The 16,348-nt window shown below is 62.8% G+C and overlaps 2 non-coding genes across 2 annotated transcripts; both read left to right on the forward strand.

The window, feature by feature from the left end:
- Positions 1–5,277: 5,277 nt before the first annotated feature.
- Positions 5,278–5,396, forward strand: LOC131871016 (5S ribosomal RNA). The gene has a single exon (XR_009369313.1). It is a non-coding gene; the product is annotated as a 5S ribosomal RNA (ribosomal RNA).
- A 7,804-nt stretch (positions 5,397–13,200) lies between these two features.
- LOC131871017 (5S ribosomal RNA) lies at positions 13,201–13,319 on the forward strand. The gene has a single exon (XR_009369314.1). It is a non-coding gene; the product is annotated as a 5S ribosomal RNA (ribosomal RNA).
- Positions 13,320–16,348: the final 3,029 nt, after the last annotated feature.

The raw sequence follows: 16,348 nt of genomic DNA on the forward strand, positions 1-16,348 counted from the left end.
GCGCACCCTGGGCAAACCCAGCCAAGGTGCCCACCCCGGCCAAGGTGCAGGCGAGGTGCGCACCCGGGGCAAACCGGGCTCCGACAACGTGCACGCCGCACCTTGGAGCACACTTCGTAGCGCTCCCGGGTGCGCACCTCAGAGCACACCAAGGTGGGCAGCGAGGTGCGCACCTTTGATGCGCTGCCTTCACTAATTTCCAGAAAAGGCAAAAAAAAAAGGAGATTTTAAAATTTCCGTTTTGAAAGATAGTGAAAAAAACGGAACGCGCGTGCCATCTTGAGCCCGCCCTGGTGCGCAGCCCAGGTAAGGTGCCCACCCTGGCAAAGGTGCGCACCCGGGCAATTAACCCTACTTCCGACTTCGTGCGCGCCAGGGTGGCAACCGGGCCTCGGAAGAGCCAATGCGAGAAACCCCACCAAACGCTCCGACAAAAAAAGAGGCGGCGCTCCAATAACCCCGCTTCGGAGCGCAGCCGGGGCAAACCCAGCCAAGGTGCCCACCCCAACGAAGGTGCACGCGAGGTGCGCACCCGGGGCAAACCGGGCTCCGACAACGTGCACGCAGCACCTTGGAGCACACTTCGAAGCACTCCCGGGTGCCCACCGGCGTTGCGCACCGTGGTGGGCAGCGAGGTGCGCACCTTTGATGCGCTGCCTTCACTAATTTCCAGAAAAAGGCAAAAAAAAATGAGATTTTAAAATTTCCGTTTTGAAAGATAGTGAAAAAAAAGGAACGCGGGTGCCATCTTGAGCCCGCCCTGGTGCGCAGCCCAGGCAAGGCATGCGCACCAAGGTGCCCACCCGAGGTGCACACCCGGGGCAAACCGGGCTCCGACTTCGTGCAGGCCGCACCTTGGAGCACACTTCGGAGCGCTCCTTGGTGCGCACCATGGTGCCCACCAGGGCGCGCAACCCAGCCAAGGTCTGCACACCAAGGTGCCCACCCCGGCGAAGGTGCACGCGAGGTGCGCACCCGGGGCAAACCGGGCTCCGACTTCGTGCACGCCATGGTGCCCACCGCGGCGAAGGTGCACGCGAGGTGCGCACCCGGGGCAAACCGGGCTCCGACTTCGTGCACGCCGCACCTTGGAGCACACTTCGGAGCGCTCCTTGGTGCGCACCATGGTGCCCACCAGGGCGCGCAACCCAGCCAAGGTGTGCGCACCAAGGTGCACGCGAGGTGCGCACCCGGGGCAAACCGGGGTCCGACTTCGTGCACGCCGCACCTTGGAGCACACATCGGAGCGCTCCCAGGTTCGCACCAGCGTTGCGCACCTTTGATGCGCTGCCTTCACTAATTTCCAGAAAAGGCAAAAAAAAACGATATTTTAAAATTTCCGTTCTGAAAGATAGTGAAAAAAACGGAACGCGGGTGCCATCTTGAGCCCTTCCTGGTGCGCAGCCCAGGCAAGTTGTGCGCACCAAGGTGCCCACCCTGGCGGAGGTGCGCGCCCGGGGCAAACCGGGCTCCGACTTCGTGCACTGCATGGTGCCCACCAAGGCGCGCAACCCAGCCAAGGTGCCCACCGCAGCGAAGGTGCACGCGAGGTGCACACCCGGGGCAAACCGGGCTCCGACTTCGTGCACGCCGCACCTTGGAGCACACTTCAGAGCGCTCCTTGGTGCGCACCAGGGCGCGCAACCCAGCCGAGGTGCCCACCCCGGCGAAGGTGCACGCGAGGTGCGCACCCGGGGCAAACCGGGCTCCGACTTCGTGCACGCCATGGTGCCCACCGCGGCGAAGGTGCGCACCCGGGGCAAACCGGGCTCCGACTTCGTGCACGCCGCACCTTGGAGCACACTTCGGAGCGCTCCTTGGTGCGCACCATGGTGCCCACCAGGCCGCGCAACCCAGCCAAGGTGTGCGCACCAAGGTGCACGCGAGGTGCGCACCCGGGGCAAACCGGGGTCCGACTTCGTGCACGCCGCACCTTGGAGCACACATCGGGGCGCTCCCGGGTTCGCACCGGCGTTGCGCACCGTGGTGGGCACCTCGGAGCACACCAAGGTGGGCAGCGAGGTGCGCACCTTTGATGCGATGCCTTCACTAATTTCCATAAAAGGCAAAAAAAAAACGAGATTTTAAAATTTCCGTTTTGAAAGATAGTGAGAAAAAGGGAATGCTGGTGCCATCTTGAGCCCGCCCTGGTGCGCAGCCCAGCCAAGGTTTGCGCACCAAGGTGCCCACCCTGGCGAAGGTGCGCGCCCGGGCAATTAACCCAACTTCCAACTTCGCGCGCGCCAGGGTGGGAGCGCACCCAACAACCGGGCCTGGGAAGAGCCAATGCGAGAAACCCCACCAAACTCTCTGACAAAAAAAGAGGGGGCGCTCCAGTAACCCCGCTTCGGAGCGCACCCTGGGCAAACCCAGCCAAGGTGCCCACCCCGGCCAAGGTGCAGGCGAGGTGCGCACCCGGGGCAAACCGGGCTCCGACAACGTGCACGCCGCACCTTGGAGCACACTTCGTAGCGCTCCCGGGTGCGCACCTCAGAGCACACCAAGGTGGGCAGCGAGGTGCGCACCTTTGATGCGCTGCCTTCACTAATTTCCAGAAAAGGCAAAAAAAAAAGGAGATTTTAAAATTTCCGTTTTGAAAGATAGTGAAAAAAACGGAACGCGCGTGCCATCTTGAGCCCGCCCTGGTGCGCAGCCCAGGTAAGGTGCCACCCTGGCAAAGGTGCGCACCCGGGCAATTAACCCTACTTCCGACTTCGTGCGCGCCAGGGTGGCAACCGGGCCTCGGAAGAGCCAATGCGAGAAACCCCACCAAACGCTCCGACAAAAAAAGAGGCGGCGCTCCAATAACCCCGCTTCGGAGCGCAGCCGGGGCAAACCAAGCCAAGGTGCCCACCCCGACGAAGGTGCACGCGAGGTGCGCACCCGGGGCAAACCGGGCTCCGACAACGTGCACGCAGCACCTTGGAGCACACTTCGAAGCACTCCCGGGTGCCCACCGGCGTTGCGCACCGTGGTGGGCAGCGAGGTGCGCACCTTTGATGCGCTGCCTTCACTAATTTCCAGAAAAAGGCAAAAAAAAATGAGATTTTAAAATTTCCGTTTTGAAAGATAGTGAAAAAAAAGGAACGCGGGTGCCATCTTGAGCCCGCCCTGGTGCGCAGCCCAGGCAAGGCATGCGCACCAAGGTGCCCACCCGAGGTGCACACCCGGGGCAAACCGGGCTCCGACTTCGTGCAGGCCGCACCTTGGAGCACACTTCGGAGCGCTCCTTGGTGCGCACCATGGTGCCCACCAGGGCGCACCCGGGGCAAACCGGGCTCCGACTTCGTGCACGCCGCACCTTGGAGCACACATCGGAGCGCTCCCAGGTTCGCACCAGCGTTGCGCACCTTTGATGCGCTGCCTTCACTAATTTCCAGAAAAGGCAAAAAAAAACGATATTTTAAAATTTCCGTTCTGAAAGATAGTGAAAAAAACGGAACGCGGGTGCCATCTTGAGCCCTTCCTGGTGCGCAGCCCAGGCAAGTTGTGCGCACCAAGGTGCCCACCCTGGCGGAGGTGCGCGCCCGGGGCAAACCGGGCTCCGACTTCGTGCACTGCATGGTGCCCACCAAGGCGCGCAACCCAGCCAAGGTGCCCACCGCAGCGAAGGTGCACGCGAGGTGCGCACCCGAGGTGCACACCCGGGGCAAACCGGGCTCCGACTTCGTGCACGCCGCACCTTGGAGCACACTTCAGAGCGCTCCTTGGTACGCACCAGGGCGCGCAACCCAGCCAAGGTGCTCACCCCGGCGAAGGTGCACGCGAGGTGCGCACCCGGGGCAAACCGGGCTCGAACTTCGTGCACGCCGCACCTTGGAGCACACATCGGAGCGCTCCCGGGTTCGCACCAGCATTGCGCACCTTTGATGCGCTGCCTTCACTAATTTCCAGAAAAGGCAAAAAAAAGAAAAAAATGAGATTTTAAAATTTCCGTTTTGAAAGATAGTGAAAAAAACGGAACGCGGGTGCCATCTTGAGCCCGCCCTGGTGTGCAGCCCAGGCAAGTTGTGCGCACCAAGGCACCCACCCTGGCCAAGGTGGGTCACGGGGTGGGTCCTAGGGTGGGTAACGGGGTGGGTACTAAGGTGCGTGCCAAGGTGGGTCATAGGGTGGGTGCCAAGGTGGGCACCAGGGTGGGTGTGCACCAACCCTAGCCAGGGTAGGTCACGGGGTGGTTGTCGGGGTGGGCGTCAAGGAGCCAAGGTGGGTGGCAAGTAGCCAAGTTGCGTGCCAAGGTGGGTGTCGGGGTGGGTGCCAAGGATCCAAGGTGGGTGCCAAGGAACCAAGGTGGGTGTCTGGGTGGGTGCCGAGGTGGGAGCCAGGGTGGGTCCCAAGGTGAGTGCAAAGGTGGGTGCCAGGGTCAAGGTGAGTGCCAATGTGGGTTCCAAGGTGCCAGGGTCAGGGTGAGTGCCAATGTGGGTTCAAAGGTGCTAAGTTGGGTGCGAGGTTGGGTGCGAGGGTGGGTGGGTGCCAAGGTGTGCTAGGTGGAAGCCCGGGTGGGTCGGCATCCCATGGGTGTCGAGTTGGGTGCCTGATGGGTGCTTCTTGTCAAGTTTTAGTCGTCGGGACTCATTTCGAGCCTTAGAGGTCGTTTCTTGTCCGGTTGCCCTGTCTTCGACCTGGGAACCCAATTTTGGTCCTCGGGTCCCATTTTTTTTTGTCTCGCATCCCACTTTTGGCCTGTGGCCTTTTCGGGGTCGATTCTCGTTTTGGGCATCAGAGCATGTTTCTTCTCCTAAAACCCAATATTTGTTTATTAAGTCTCGGAACACATTTTTGTTCTCGTGGACCCATCATGGGTCTTGGAACGCATTTGTGGTCCTTGGGTCCCATTTTGCATCCCGAAACTTGTGTTTTGGTGCTTGATCCCTATTTTGGGTGCCCACCTTGCACCAAGTGCGCACCCGGGGCAAACCGAGCGCCTTGGTGCACCGGGGCAAGATCGAGCGTGCACCCGAGGCGCCCCGAACATGCACCAAGGTGCACTCGGCCCACATGTGAGCGCAGGTCGTTGCGCCCGAGGTGGTGTGTGGGCACCGCGTTGCAGACGGGACACTGCACGCACACGACGCCCCCTCCAGGTGCACGCACGTAGGCCGGGCCGGGTGCACACCCGACGCCCTAGCAAGGTGCGCGCACCCGGGCAGGGCTCACACTTGGCGAACGGGGCGCACTTCGCGAGGGAGGGTGTGCACCTCGACGGGGGTGGGTGGCCGGGGTGGATTCGCACGTGGGTCGCGGTTTGCTAAGTACACACTGCGACAAGCTCATAACGGGTGCGATCATACCAGCGTTAGTGCACCGGATCCCATCAGAACTCCGCAGTTAAGCGCGCTTGGGCCGGAGTAGTACTGGGATGGGTGACCTCCCGGGAAGTCCCGGTGTTGCACCCTTTTTTAGTTTTTCGCCGGGCGTCGCAATGCTATTTGAATAAACCTTTTGCCCGTTTGCGTTCTCGTCGGGGCCGGGCCGGGCCGGGGTGCGCTGCCCGCACTACCGCGCGCGCGGGGGCGACACCGAGCGCGCACCCGAGGCGCCCCGAGCACACAGGCCACGGTGCAACCCGGGCGTTGTGCGCGCACCCCGGTGCGCCCGAGGTGCTGCGCGCGCACCCAGGTGAAATCGGTGTGCACCTCGGCCAGTGCGCGCTCGGTCGAGTCGCGCACGTTGGCCAAGGTGCACGGTGATGTTTCTTACTCTAAGGTTCCGCACCAGACGCCCGGGACAGGTGAGCGAAGCTGGGCGGGGCCGGGTGCGCGGCCGGGGCAGGTGCACGCAGCTGGAGAGAGCTTTGGAGCACACTTCGGAGCGCACCAATGATGCGCTCCATTCAAAAGTTTCCTGAAAAGGCAAAAAAAGTTGAGATTATAGAATTTCCCACTTGAGAGATTGTAAAAAAAAAAAATTTAAAATGAAGGAAACGCGGGTGCCAAGGTGTGCGCAGCCCAGCCAAGGTGTGCGCACCAAGGCGCCCACCCTGGCGAAGGTGCACGCAAGGTGCGCACCCGAGGCAAACCGGACAATTAACCCAACTTTCGACTTCGCGCGCACCTTGGAGCGCACTTCGGAGCGCTCCTTGGTGCGCACCAATCTTGGGCACCTCGGAGTGCACCATGGCGCCCACCAAGGTGCGCACCCGGGGCAAACCGAGCTCCGACTTCGTGCGCACCTTGGAGCGCACGAAAGGTGCGCACCATGGCGCCCACCAAGGTGCGCAGCCCAGCCAAGGCGTGCGCATCAAGGTGCGCACCCTGGCGAAGGTGCGCACCCGGGGCAAACCGAGCTCCGACTTCGTGCGCACCTTGGAGCGCACAAAAGGTGCGCAACCCAGCCAAGGTGTGCGCACCCCGGTCAAACCGAGCTCCGAATCGTGCGCACCAGAGGTGCACGCCATCGTGCGCACCTTGGAGCACACTTCGGAGCCCTCCTTGGTGCGCGCCGATGTTGCGCACCTCGGAGCGCACCCGGGGAAAACAATGCAATTAACCCGACTTTCGACTTCGTGGGCACCTCGGAGCGCTCTCGGGTTCGCACCTCGGAGCACACCGAGGTGCGCACCTTTGATGCGCTGCCTTCACCAATTTCCAGAAAAGGCAAGAAAACATTGAGAAGGTGTGCGCACCGAGGTGCCCACCCTGGCGAAGGTGCACGCGAGGTGCGCACCCGGGGCAAACCGGGCTCCGACTTCGTGCACGCCGCACCTTGGAGCACACTTCGGAGCGCTCCTTGGTGCGCACCAGGGCGCGCAACCCAGCCGAGGTGCCCACCCCGGCGAAGGTGCACGCGAGGTGCGCACCCGGGGCAAACCGGGCTCCGACTTCGTGCACGCCATGGTGCCCACCGCGGCGAAGGTGCACGCGAGGTGCGCACCCGGGGCAAACCGGGCTCCGACTTCGTGCACGCCGCACCTTGGAGCACACTTCGGAGCGCTCCTTGGTGCGCACCATGGTGCCCACCAGGGCGCGCAACCCCGCCGAAGGTGCACGCGAGGTGCGCACCCGGGGCAAACCGGGCTCCGACTTCGTGCACGCCGCACCTTGGAGCACACTTCGGAGCGCTCCTTGGTGCGCACCATGGTGCCCACCAGGGCGCGCAACCCCGCCGAAGGTGCACGCGAGGTGCGCACCCGGGGCAAACCGGGCTCCGACTTCGTGCACGCCATGGTGCGCACCGCGGCGAAGGTGCGCACCCGGGGCAAACCGGGCTCCGACTTCGTGCACGCCGCACCTTGGAGCACACTTCGGAGCGCTCCTTGGTGCGCACCAGGGCGCGCAACCCAGCCGAGGTGCCCACCCCGGCGAAGGTGCACGCGAGGTGCGTACCCGGGGCAAACCGGGCTCCGACTTCGTGCACGCCGCACCTTGGAGCACACTTCGGAGCGCTCCTTGGTGCGCACCATGGTGCCCACCAGGCCGCGCAACCCAGCCAAGGTGTGCGCACCAAGGTGCACGCGAGGTGCGCACCCGGGGCAAACCGGGGTCCGACTTCGTGCACGCCGCACCTTGGAGCACACATCGGGGCGCTCCCGGGTTCGCACCGGCGTTGCGCACCGTGGTGGGCACCTCGGAGCACACCAAGGTGGGCAGCGAGGTGCGCACCTTTGATGCGATGCCTTCACTAATTTCCATAAAAGGCAAAAAAAAAACGAGATTTTAAAATTTCCGTTTTGAAAGATAGTGAGAAAAAGGGAATGCTGGTGCCATCTTGAGCCCGCCCTGGTGCGCAGCCCAGCCAAGGTGTGCGCACCAAGGTGCCCACCCTGGCGAAGGTGCGCGCCCGGGCAATTAACCCAACTTCCAACTTCGCGCGCGCCAGGGTGGGAGCGCACCCAACAACCGGGCCTGGGAAGAGCCAATGCGAGAAACCCCACCAAACGCTCTGACAAAAAAAGAGGGGGCGCTCCAGTAACCCCGCTTCGGAGCGCACCCTGGGCAAACCCAGCCAAGGTGCCCACCCCGGCCAAGGTGCAGGCGAGGTGCGCACCCGGGGCAAACCGGGCTCCGACAACGTGCACGCCGCACCTTGGAGCACACTTCGTAGCGCTCCCGGGTGCGCACCTCAGAGCACACCAAGGTGGGCAGCGAGGTGCGCACCTTTGATGCGCTGCCTTCACTAATTTCCAGAAAAGGCAAAAAAAAAAGGAGATTTTAAAATTTCCGTTTTGAAAGATAGTGAAAAAAACGGAACGCGCGTGCCATCTTGAGCCCGCCCTGGTGCGCAGCCCAGGTAAGGTGCCCACCCTGGCAAAGGTGCGCACCCGGGCAATTAACCCTACTTCTGACTTCGTGCGCGCCAGGGTGGCAACCGGGCCTCGGAAGAGCCAATGCGAGAAACCCCACCAAACGCTCCGACAAAAAAAGAGGCGGCGCTCCAATAACCCCGCTTCGGAGCGCAGCCGGGGCAAACCCAGCCAAGGTGCCCACCCCGACGAAGGTGCACGCGAGGTGCGCACCCGGGGCAAACCGGGCTCCGACAACGTGCACGCAGCACCTTGGAGCACACTTCGAAGCACTCCCGGGTGCCCACCGGCGTTGCGCACCGTGGTGGGCAGCGAGGTGCGCACCTTTGATGCGCTGCCTTCACTAATTTCCAGAAAAAGGCAAACAAAAATGAGATTTTAAAATTTCCGTTTTGAAAGATAGTGAAAAAAAAGGAACGCGGGTGCCATCTTGAGCCCGCCCTGGTGCGCAGCCCAGGCAAGGCATGCGCACCAAGGTGCCCACCCGAGGTGCACACGCGGGGCAAACCGGGCTCCGACTTCGTGCAGGCCGCACCTTGGAGCACACTTCGGAGCGCTCCTTGGTGCGCACCATGGTGCCCACCAGGGCGCGCAACCCAGCCAAGGTCTGCACACCAAGGTGCCCACCCCGGCGAAGGTGCACGCGAGGTGCGCACCCGGGGCAAACCGGGCTCCGACTTCGTGCACGCCATGGTGCCCACCGCGGCGAAGGTGCACGCGAGGTGCGCACCCGGGGCAAACCGGGCTCCGACTTCGTGCACGCCGCACCTTGGAGCACACTTCGGAGCGCTCCTTGGTGCGCACCATGGTGCCCACCAGGGCGCGCAACCCAGCCAAGGTGTGCGCACCAAGGTGCACGCGAGGTGCGCACCCGGGGCAAACCGGGGTCCGACTTCGTGCACGCCGCACCTTGGAGCACACATCGGAGCGCTCCCAGGTTCGCACCAGCGTTGCGCACCTTTGATGCGCTGCCTTCACTAATTTCCAGAAAAGGCAAAAAAAAACGATATTTTAAAATTTCCGTTCTGAAAGATAGTGAAAAAAACGGAACGCGGGTGCCATCTTGAGCCCTTCCTGGTGCGCAGCCCAGGCAAGTTGTGCGCACCAAGGTGCCCACCCTGGCGGAGGTGCGCGCCCGGGGCAAACCGGGCTCCGACTTCGTGCACTGCATGGTGCCCACCAAGGCGCGCAACCCAGCCAAGGTGCCCACCGCAGCGAAGGTGCACGCGAGGTGCACACCCGGGGCAAACCGGGCTCCGACTTCGTGCACGCCGCACCTTGGAGCACACTTCAGAGCGCTCCTTGGTGCGCACCAGGGCGCGCAACCCAGCCGAGGTGCCCACCCCGGCGAAGGTGCACGCGAGGTGCGCACCCGGGGCAAACCGGGCTCCGACTTCGTGCACGCCATGGTGCCCACCGCGGCGAAGGTGCGCACCCGGGGCAAACCGGGCTCCGACTTCGTGCACGCCGCACCTTGGAGCACACTTCGGAGCGCTCCTTGGTGCGCACCATGGTGCCCACCAGGCCGCGCAACCCAGCCAAGGTGTGCGCACCAAGGTGCACGCGAGGTGCGCACCCGGGGCAAACCGGGGTCCGACTTCGTGCACGCCGCACCTTGGAGCACACATCGGGGCGCTCCCGGGTTCGCACCGGCGTTGCGCACCGTGGTGGGCACCTCGGAGCACACCAAGGTGGGCAGCGAGGTGCGCACCTTTGATGCGATGCCTTCACTAATTTCCATAAAAGGCAAAAAAAAAACGAGATTTTAAAATTTCCGTTTTGAAAGATAGTGAGAAAAAGGGAATGCTGGTGCCATCTTGAGCCCGCCCTGGTGCGCAGCCCAGCCAAGGTTTGCGCACCAAGGTGCCCACCCTGGCGAAGGTGCGCGCCCGGGCAATTAACCCAACTTCCAACTTCGCGCGCGCCAGGGTGGGAGCGCACCCAACAACCGGGCCTGGGAAGAGCCAATGCGAGAAACCCCACCAAACTCTCTGACAAAAAAAGAGGGGGCGCTCCAGTAACCCCGCTTCGGAGCGCACCCTGGGCAAACCCAGCCAAGGTGCCCACCCCGGCCAAGGTGCAGGCGAGGTGCGCACCCGGGGCAAACCGGGCTCCGACAACGTGCACGCCGCACCTTGGAGCACACTTCGTAGCGCTCCCGGGTGCGCACCTCAGAGCACACCAAGGTGGGCAGCGAGGTGCGCACCTTTGATGCGCTGCCTTCACTAATTTCCAGAAAAGGCAAAAAAAAAAGGAGATTTTAAAATTTCCGTTTTGAAAGATAGTGAAAAAAACGGAACGCGCGTGCCATCTTGAGCCCGCCCTGGTGCGCAGCCCAGGTAAGGTGCCACCCTGGCAAAGGTGCGCACCCGGGCAATTAACCCTACTTCCGACTTCGTGCGCGCCAGGGTGGCAACCGGGCCTCGGAAGAGCCAATGCGAGAAACCCCACCAAACGCTCCGACAAAAAAAGAGGCGGCGCTCCAATAACCCCGCTTCGGAGCGCAGCCGGGGCAAACCAAGCCAAGGTGCCCACCCCGACGAAGGTGCACGCGAGGTGCGCACCCGGGGCAAACCGGGCTCCGACAACGTGCACGCAGCACCTTGGAGCACACTTCGAAGCACTCCCGGGTGCCCACCGGCGTTGCGCACCGTGGTGGGCAGCGAGGTGCGCACCTTTGATGCGCTGCCTTCACTAATTTCCAGAAAAAGGCAAAAAAAAATGAGATTTTAAAATTTCCGTTTTGAAAGATAGTGAAAAAAAAGGAACGCGGGTGCCATCTTGAGCCCGCCCTGGTGCGCAGCCCAGGCAAGGCATGCGCACCAAGGTGCCCACCCGAGGTGCACACCCGGGGCAAACCGGGCTCCGACTTCGTGCAGGCCGCACCTTGGAGCACACTTCGGAGCGCTCCTTGGTGCGCACCATGGTGCCCACCAGGGCGCACCCGGGGCAAACCGGGCTCCGACTTCGTGCACGCCGCACCTTGGAGCACACATCGGAGCGCTCCCAGGTTCGCACCAGCGTTGCGCACCTTTGATGCGCTGCCTTCACTAATTTCCAGAAAAGGCAAAAAAAAACGATATTTTAAAATTTCCGTTCTGAAAGATAGTGAAAAAAACGGAACGCGGGTGCCATCTTGAGCCCTTCCTGGTGCGCAGCCCAGGCAAGTTGTGCGCACCAAGGTGCCCACCCTGGCGGAGGTGCGCGCCCGGGGCAAACCGGGCTCCGACTTCGTGCACTGCATGGTGCCCACCAAGGCGCGCAACCCAGCCAAGGTGCCCACCGCAGCGAAGGTGCACGCGAGGTGCGCACCCGAGGTGCACACCCGGGGCAAACCGGGCTCCGACTTCGTGCACGCCGCACCTTGGAGCACACTTCAGAGCGCTCCTTGGTACGCACCAGGGCGCGCAACCCAGCCAAGGTGCTCACCCCGGCGAAGGTGCACGCGAGGTGCGCACCCGGGGCAAACCGGGCTCGAACTTCGTGCACGCCGCACCTTGGAGCACACATCGGAGCGCTCCCGGGTTCGCACCAGCATTGCGCACCTTTGATGCGCTGCCTTCACTAATTTCCAGAAAAGGCAAAAAAAAGAAAAAAATGAGATTTTAAAATTTCCGTTTTGAAAGATAGTGAAAAAAACGGAACGCGGGTGCCATCTTGAGCCCGCCCTGGTGTGCAGCCCAGGCAAGTTGTGCGCACCAAGGCACCCACCCTGGCCAAGGTGGGTCACGGGGTGGGTCCTAGGGTGGGTAACGGGGTGGGTACTAAGGTGCGTGCCAAGGTGGGTCATAGGGTGGGTGCCAAGGTGGGCACCAGGGTGGGTGTGCACCAACCCTAGCCAGGGTAGGTCACGGGGTGGTTGTCGGGGTGGGCGTCAAGGAGCCAAGGTGGGTGGCAAGTAGCCAAGTTGCGTGCCAAGGTGGGTGTCGGGGTGGGTGCCAAGGATCCAAGGTGGGTGCCAAGGAACCAAGGTGGGTGTCTGGGTGGGTGCCGAGGTGGGAGCCAGGGTGGGTCCCAAGGTGAGTGCAAAGGTGGGTGCCAGGGTCAAGGTGAGTGCCAATGTGGGTTCCAAGGTGCCAGGGTCAGGGTGAGTGCCAATGTGGGTTCAAAGGTGCTAAGTTGGGTGCGAGGTTGGGTGCGAGGGTGGGTGGGTGCCAAGGTGTGCTAGGTGGAAGCCCGGGTGGGTCGGCATCCCATGGGTGTCGAGTTGGGTGCCTGATGGGTGCTTCTTGTCAAGTTTTAGTCGTCGGGACTCATTTCGAGCCTTAGAGGTCGTTTCTTGTCCGGTTGCCCTGTCTTCGACCTGGGAACCCAATTTTGGTCCTCGGGTCCCATTTTTTTTTGTCTCGCATCCCACTTTTGGCCTGTGGCCTTTTCGGGGTCGATTCTCGTTTTGGGCATCAGAGCATGTTTCTTCTCCTAAAACCCAATATTTGTTTATTAAGTCTCGGAACACATTTTTGTTCTCGTGGACCCATCATGGGTCTTGGAACGCATTTGTGGTCCTTGGGTCCCATTTTGCATCCCGAAACTTGTGTTTTGGTGCTTGATCCCTATTTTGGGTGCCCACCTTGCACCAAGTGCGCACCCGGGGCAAACCGAGCGCCTTGGTGCACCGGGGCAAGATTGAGCGTGCACCCGAGGCGCCCCGAACATGCACCAAGGTGCACTCGGCCCACATGTGAGCGCAGGTCGTTGCGCCCGAGGTGGTGTGTGGGCACCGCGTTGCAGACGGGACACTGCACGCACACGACGCCCCCTCCAGGTGCACGCACGTAGGCCGGGCCGGGTGCACACCCGACGCCCTAGCAAGGTGCGCGCACCCGGGCAGGGCTCACACTTGGCGAACGGGGCGCACTTCGCGAGGGAGGGTGTGCACCTCGACGGGGGTGGGTGGCCGGGGTGGATTCGCACGTGGGTCGCGGTTTGCTAAGTACACACTGCGACAAGCTCATAACGGGTGCGATCATACCAGCGTTAGTGCACCGGATCCCATCAGAACTCCGCAGTTAAGCGCGCTTGGGCCGGAGTAGTACTGGGATGGGTGACCTCCCGGGAAGTCCCGGTGTTGCACCCTTTTTTAGTTTTTCGCCGGGCGTCGCAATGCTATTTGAATAAACCTTTTGCCCGTTTGCGTTCTCGTCGGGGCCGGGCCGGGCCGGGGTGCGCTGCCCGCACTACCGCGCGCGCGGGGGCGACACCGAGCGCGCACCCGAGGCGCCCCGAGCACACAGGCCACGGTGCAACCCGGGCGTTGTGCGCGCACCCCGGTGCGCCCGAGGTGCTGCGCGCGCACCCAGGTGAAATCGGTGTGCACCTCGGCCAGTGCGCGCTCGGTCGAGTCGCGCACGTTGGCCAAGGTGCACGGTGATGTTTCTTACTCTAAGGTTCCGCACCAGACGCCCGGGACAGGTGAGCGAAGCTGGGCGGGGCCGGGTGCGCGGCCGGGGCAGGTGCACGCAGCTGGAGAGAGCTTTGGAGCACACTTCGGAGCGCACCAATGATGCGCTCCATTCAAAAGTTTCCTGAAAAGGCAAAAAAAGTTGAGATTATAGAATTTCCCACTTGAGAGATTGTAAAAAAAAAAAATTTAAAATGAAGGAAACGCGGGTGCCAAGGTGTGCGCAGCCCAGCCAAGGTGTGCGCACCAAGGCGCCCACCCTGGCGAAGGTGCACGCAAGGTGCGCACCCGAGGCAAACCGGACAATTAACCCAACTTTCGACTTCGCGCGCACCTTGGAGCGCACTTCGGAGCGCTCCTTGGTGCGCACCAATCTTGGGCACCTCGGAGTGCACCATGGCGCCCACCAAGGTGCGCACCCGGGGCAAACCGAGCTCCGACTTCGTGCGCACCTTGGAGCGCACGAAAGGTGCGCACCATGGCGCCCACCAAGGTGCGCAGCCCAGCCAAGGCGTGCGCATCAAGGTGCGCACCCTGGCGAAGGTGCGCACCCGGGGCAAACCGAGCTCCGACTTCGTGCGCACCTTGGAGCGCACAAAAGGTGCGCAACCCAGCCAAGGTGTGCGCACCCCGGTCAAACCGAGCTCCGAATCGTGCGCACCAGAGGTGCACGCCATCGTGCGCACCTTGGAGCACACTTCGGAGCCCTCCTTGGTGCGCGCCGATGTTGCGCACCTCGGAGCGCACCCGGGGAAAACAATGCAATTAACCCGACTTTCGACTTCGTGGGCACCTCGGAGCGCTCTCGGGTTCGCACCTCGGAGCACACCGAGGTGCGCACCTTTGATGCGCTGCCTTCACCAATTTCCAGAAAAGGCAAGAAAACATTGAGAAGGTGTGCGCACCGAGGTGCCCACCCTGGCGAAGGTGCACGCGAGGTGCGCACCCGGGGCAAACCGGGCTCCGACTTCGTGCACGCCGCACCTTGGAGCACACTTCGGAGCGCTCCTTGGTGCGCACCAGGGCGCGCAACCCAGCCGAGGTGCCCACCCCGGCGAAGGTGCACGCGAGGTGCGCACCCGGGGCAAACCGGGCTCCGACTTCGTGCACGCCATGGTGCCCACCGCGGCGAAGGTGCACGCGAGGTGCGCACCCGGGGCAAACCGGGCTCCGACTTCGTGCACGCCGCACCTTGGAGCACACTTCGGAGCGCTCCTTGGTGCGCACCATGGTGCCCACCAGGGCGCGCAACCCCGCCGAAGGTGCACGCGAGGTGCGCACCCGGGGCAAACCGGGCTCCGACTTCGTGCACGCCGCACCTTGGAGCACACTTCGGAGCGCTCCTTGGTGCGCACCATGGTGCCCACCAGGGCGCGCAACCCCGCCGAAGGTGCACGCGAGGTGCGCACCCGGGGCAAACCGGGCTCCGACTTCGTGCACGCCATGGTGCGCACCGCGGCGAAGGTGCGCACCCGGGGCAAACCGGGCTCCGACTTCGTGCACGCCGCACCTTGGAGCACACTTCGGAGCGCTCCTTGGTGCGCACCAGGGCGCGCAACCCAGCCGAGGTGCCCACCCCGGCGAAGGTGCACGCGAGGTGCGTACCCGGGGCAAACCGGGCTCCGACTTCGTGCACGCCGCACCTTGGAGCACACTTCGGAGCGCTCCTTGGTGCGCACCATGGTGCCCACCAGGCCGCGCAACCCAGCCAAGGTGTGCGCACCAAGGTGCACGCGAGGTGCGCACCCGGGGCAAACCGGGGTCCGACTTCGTGCACGCCGCACCTTGGAGCACACATCGGGGCGCTCCCGGGTTCGCACCGGCGTTGCGCACCGTGGTGGGCACCTCGGAGCACACCAAGGTGGGCAGCGAGGTGCGCACCTTTGATGCGATGCCTTCACTAATTTCCATAAAAGGCAAAAAAAAAACGAGATTTTAAAATTTCCGTTTTGAAAGATAGTGAGAAAAAGGGAATGCTGGTGCCATCTTGAGCCCGCCCTGGTGCGCAGCCCAGCCAAGGTGTGCGCACCAAGGTGCCCACCCTGGCGAAGGTGCGCGCCCGGGCAATTAACCCAACTTCCAACTTCGCGCGCGCCAGGGTGGGAGCGCACCCAACAACCGGGCCTGGGAAGAGCCAATGCGAGAAACCCCACCAAACGCTCTGACAAAAAAAGAGGGGGCGCTCCAGTAACCCCGCTTCGGAGCGCACCCTGGGCAAACCCAGCCAAGGTGCCCACCCCGGCCAAGGTGCAGGCGAGGTGCGCACCCGGGGCAAACCGGGCTCCGACAACGTGCACGCCGCACCTTGGAGCACACTTCGTAGCGCTCCCGGGTGCGCACCTCAGAGCACACCAAGGTGGGCAGCGAGGTGCGCACCTTTGATGCGCTGCCTTCACTAATTTCCAGAAAAGGCAAAAAAAAAAGGAGATTTTAAAATTTCCGTTTTGAAAGATAGTGAAAAAAACGGAACGCGCGTGCCATCTTGAGCCCGCCCTGGTGCGCAGCCCAGGTAAGGTGCCCACCCTGGCAAAGGTGCGCACCCGGGCAATTAACCCTACTTCCGACTTCGTGCGCGCCAGGGTGGCAACCGGGCCTCGGAAGAGCCAATGCGAGAAACCCCACCAAACGCTCCGACAAAAAAAGAGGCGGCGCTCCAATAACCCCGCTTCGGAGCGCAGCCGGGGCAAACCCAGCCAAGGTGCCCA

Source organism: Cryptomeria japonica, unplaced genomic scaffold (assembly GCF_030272615.1).
Source record: "Cryptomeria japonica unplaced genomic scaffold, Sugi_1.0 HiC_scaffold_364, whole genome shotgun sequence".
Classification (NCBI taxonomy): Eukaryota; Viridiplantae; Streptophyta; class Pinopsida; order Cupressales; family Cupressaceae; genus Cryptomeria; species Cryptomeria japonica.